A 4954-nucleotide genomic window follows, 5' to 3' on the forward strand; every position below is an offset into this window, starting at 1 on the left:
ATCTAGTGGAAGATGTCCCTGTGGGGCAGGTTGGACTGGATGAGCTTTGGAGGTCCCTTCTGGTCTGGACCATTCTATGATTCTGTGATTCTATGACTTGTGGTTGAACACCTCCTACTGACTCATTTGTCAGCCATGGCAAACAGCAAGCCTGAAACATGATTTTTTTTTTTAGCCATAGTGTGTGGCTTTGGACAGGCATTTCTTCAGCAGAACTTGTAAAACCAAATAGTTCCATCCCAGTGTTATAGCTGTACCCACAAAATGCTTTCTAACTACATTAGCTTAGCCAGGATGTTGATAACACCAAGATGATTGATGAACTTTACAATGCTGATCAGCACTCTGCCAATTTTTAGCTTTTCCAATCTGCAGGCAAAGCTGGCAAGTTTCTGGTCATAATCAAACAAAACTAAATTTGCTGGTTTTCTTTTAACATTTAAGACATTTTCTTTTTACCAGGGCATCTTTTTTTTTTTTTTCCTGGTTTATTGTTACCCATTTTTTCTATACATTAGAACACAATAAAAATAAAATCAATCTTTCTGACTTTCTCTAGGTGGTTTAATATCCTCTTGCTTTAAAATGCAAACACACTTCTCTCAGTACTGTATTTATTCCAAGCTTCAGATATCTTCTATTACTCACACTAGAATGGAAGTCTTGATATGGAGTTTTGCATGCCCACTGAGTTTGTTTCTTGTAAATTGGGAAGTACATGACAGATGAAAAAAAAAAATAAAACAACAATCCAAGCCAAAACAAAACAAAAGTCCAAAAAAAATTAAAAATAGCAGGAAAGGGGACTTTGGCCAAATTATTATTCTGATAATGCCTCATATTCACATAGGATGACATTGATGGCTTCTTAAAAATACAGTAAATAAATTCATATTAACATTTCTCTGCTCCCTGAGCTGACCTCTAACACCAACCCTATAATAGGGCCACCAAAAAAAAAAAAAAAATAGAGAGACCTCCCCATACTTACCCTATGCAATTATTCTAATGAATAAACATTTCAGACTAATAATATTGTCCACAAAATGCATTTGCAAAATTGCTGACATTTTCCAGAAGGTCAAAAGCTGAGGAAAAGAAAAAAATAAATACAGAAGTGATGGAATTAAAGCCAGCTGAATTTGAAGGGGGGGGGGAAATGTCAAAGGATGCAATTCATTAAACATAAACCATCAGATGCATTTGCCCCATTTCTACTCTTGGCTTGCTTTGATCCTTTTTTTTTTTTTTTTTTTTTTTTTTTTTCAGGGTGGACCTGTTTACTCTGGAGGTGTTTTGCAGTTAGCACACGGGGTGTCAAGGTGGTGGAGAGCTCCTCCTGCAGCATTTTGGCTGATGCCAGCAGAACTCAGGCAGGCATAGTGATGCAGTTCTTATATAACGCCTGAGGGTTCAAAGTTGGGCTCCTTCCCATCTCCAGCAGCACACAGCTTGCACTTCTTGTTCTGCAGTGTCACAGAGTGCTAGATACCAACCTTGACACTGCTGAAAGACTGAATAATGGCCCCTGGTTACTGGGGAACCTCAAATCTACTTCATCTCTAGGCAACATAAATTGAGAGAAACATGTCCATCTTTTTTTTTTCTTTCTTTCTTTCTTTCCTTCTTTCCTTCTTTCTTTCTTTCTTTCTTTCTTTCTTTCTTTCTTTCTTTCTTTCTTTCTTTCTTTCTTTCTTTCTTTCTTTCTTTCTTTCTTTCTTTCTTTCTTTCTTTCCTTCTTTCTTTCTTTCCTTCTTTCTTTCTTTCTTTCTTTCTTTCTTTCTTCTTTCTTCTTTCTTTCTTTCTTTCCTTCTTTCTTTCTTTCTTTCTTTCTCTTTCTTTCTTTCCTTCTTTCTTTCTTTCCTTCTTTCTTTCTTTCTTTCTTCCTTTCTTTCTTTCTTTCTTTCTTTCTTTCTTTCTTTCTTTCTTTCTTTCTTTCTTTCTTTCTTTCTTTTTTCTTTCTTTCTTTCTTTCTTTCTTTCTTCTTTCTTTCTTTCTTTCTTTCTTTCTTTCTTTCCTTCTTTCTTTCTTTCTTTCCTTCCTTCTTTCTTTCTTTCTATATTTCTTTATTTCATTCTTTCTTTCTTTCTTTCTTTCTTTCTTTCTTTCTTTCTTTCTTTCTTTCTTTCTTTCTTCTTTCTTCTTTCTTTCTTTCTTTCTTTCTTTCTTTCTTTCTTTCTTTCTTTCTTTCTTTCTTTCTTTCTTTCTTTCTTCTTTCTTTCTTTCTTTCTTTCTTTCTTTCTTCCTTCTTTCTTTCCTTCCTTCTTCTTTCTTTCTTTCCTTTCTTTCTTTCTTTCCTTTCTTTCTTTCTTTCTTTCTTTCTTTCTTTCTTTCTTTCTTTCTTTCTTTCTTTCTTCTTTCTTTCTTTCTTTCTTTCTTTCTTTCTTTCTTTCTTTCTTTCTTTCTTTCTTTCTTTCTTTCTTTCTTTCTTTCTTTCTTTCTTTCTTTCTTTCTTTCTTTCTTTCTTCATCATTGTTTGTAGAATCATAGAATAGTTTGGGCTGAAAGAGACTACCAAAGGTCATCTAGTCCAACCCTCCTACAGTCAAGAGGGACACTCTCCAACAGATCAGGTTGCCCAGAGCCTGGCTGAGCTTGGCCTTGAATATTCCCAAGGATGGGGACTCAGTGATCTCCCTGTGCAACCTGTTCCATTGTTCCACCACCCTCATGGTAGACAACGTCTTCCTAACATCCAATCTAAATCTCCTCTTCTCTCATTTCAAACCATTGCCTCTTGTCTTATCACTACAGGCTTATATTAGTTTCTTTCTCATCCTTTTAAATTTATTAGTGTCTTGTTATTAAGCTAAAGTAGAATAGGAATGAAACCTCGATGAAACAGGAAACACACTCAGAACTCACAGCATATCACTGCACATCATTTATGTCCAGATCAAATAGAATCACCTTCCTCTTAAGATCACAGGGTCACAGGATGTTAGGGGTTGGAAGGGACCTCTGAAGATCATCAAGTCCAACCCACCTGCCAAAGCAGGACCAGAGAATCCAGCACAGGTCACAGAGGAATGCATCCAGATGGGGCTTGAAAGTCTCCAGAGAAGGAGACTCCACAACCTCTCTGGGCAGCCTGCTCCAGTGCTCTGGGACCCTCATAATTAAGAAGTTCCTCCTCATGTTGAGGTGGAGCCTCCTGTGCTGTAGTTGCTATCCATTGCCTTTGTCCTATCCCAGGGTGCGAGTGAGCAGAGCCTGTCCCCTCGAGGCCTCTTGACCCCCAGCCCTCAGATATTTATAAATATTTATTAAATCCCCTCTCAGTCTTCCCTTCTCCAGACTAACCAGCCCCAGATGATCCTATTGTTTGACAAAATCAGTTCATGTTTTGAGCGAAGGGCTTTGTAGCATGTTGCTGAAATGATGTTAGGAAAACAGAGGACATAAAACATTAATTTAGTTAGCAGTAACAATACATGTTACAGATTTTGCTTCTAGCTGTAAGTTCTCCAGGAACATTCTGAAACTTGGCTAGATTAATTCTCCCATCTCACAAAACCTGTGGTGTTCTGCCTAGGACAAAACAGAGCACTCCATGCTTTCATTCTGAAGATCTCTGAGATAGGTGCAACACAATGCATGGCTATAGCTATTACAGGGCTACCAGTTCACAAGTGAAAGCTATACAGCTGTTATACAGCTGTTCTGCATCCAGCCTAATTAGTTGGACCTCTAAACCAGCCTGATTGCCTCACTTACAGCATGACACTGAACTCAGCAACATGACTTGTCAAGCTGGAGCTGAGTTGTAGATCTCATCCAGGACACGACAGAAATAATTAAGTCATTTTATCTTCTTAAAAGGAAGTGATCCATCAAACTCTAGATGAAAACAAAGCTGTCAAATTGTGCAGCAAAGCCATTAAAACAGTTCTCAGAAGTTCTTTCTATTAATTATTTAACCTTGACATATGTTTTGTTTCTTCTGTGTCAGTGAGAACTGCAAAGCAATATGATAACACTAGTTCAGTTTATTTTGAAAGACCTACTTAAAAACAAACAATCAAAGCTAAGTTTAATTCCTGGTCTTTAATCATATAAATTCAGAAAAATAATATATTAGTAATAATAAAAAAATCTAGATTGACTAAAATATTTAAGGTATTGAAGTTTAGCTATGCTCTTTGTTATGAGGACATGGTAAGACATTACCTGGAGTACTGCATCCAGCTCTGGAGCCCTCAACACAGGAAGGATGTGGACCTGATAGAGCAGGTCCAGAGGAGGGCCACTAAAATGATCAGGGGCTGGAACACCGCTGCTACAAGGATAGGCTGAGGGAGCTGGGGGTGTTCAGCCTGGAGAAGAGAAGGCTCCAGGCAGACCTAACAGCAGCCTGCCAGGACCTGAAGGGGCTACAAGAAGGCTGCAGAGAGACTGTTTGCAAAGCCCTGCAGTGATGGGATGAGGGGCAATGGTTTGAAATGAGAGGAGATTTAGATTGGATGTGAGGAACCATTTCTGCACCATGAGGGTGGTGGAAGACTGGAACAGGTTGCCCAGGGAGGTAGCTGAAGCCCCATTCCTGGAGATATTCAAAGTCAGGTTCAACAAGACTCTGAGCAACCTGATCTAGTGGAGGATATCCCTGCTGATTGGAGGGGAGTTGGACTGGATGACCTTTGGAGGTCCCTTCCAACCCAAACCATTCCATGATTCTCTGGTTCTCTGGTTCAATGATTCTATGTTAGAGTTTCAACAAATAAGATTCCAGTGTGCATTGCAAATCACTAAACCAAAAAGTTATTTTAAAATAAAGGTTTCCCTTCCCCCTCCCAATATTGTTCAACTAAATTAGCTTCCAATAACCAGCTTCTAATAATTACCCTTGAAATTACCTTCATGGTTTCCTGTTGTGGGATACTGTGGTGCAAATATCTGATCACATCCATCTCAGGTTCACCCACTGGAAGTGCAGAGCTTAGGAACCCCCAGC

Source organism: Indicator indicator, chromosome 4 (assembly GCF_027791375.1).
Source record: "Indicator indicator isolate 239-I01 chromosome 4, UM_Iind_1.1, whole genome shotgun sequence".
NCBI lineage: Eukaryota > Metazoa > Chordata > Aves > Piciformes > Indicatoridae > Indicator > Indicator indicator.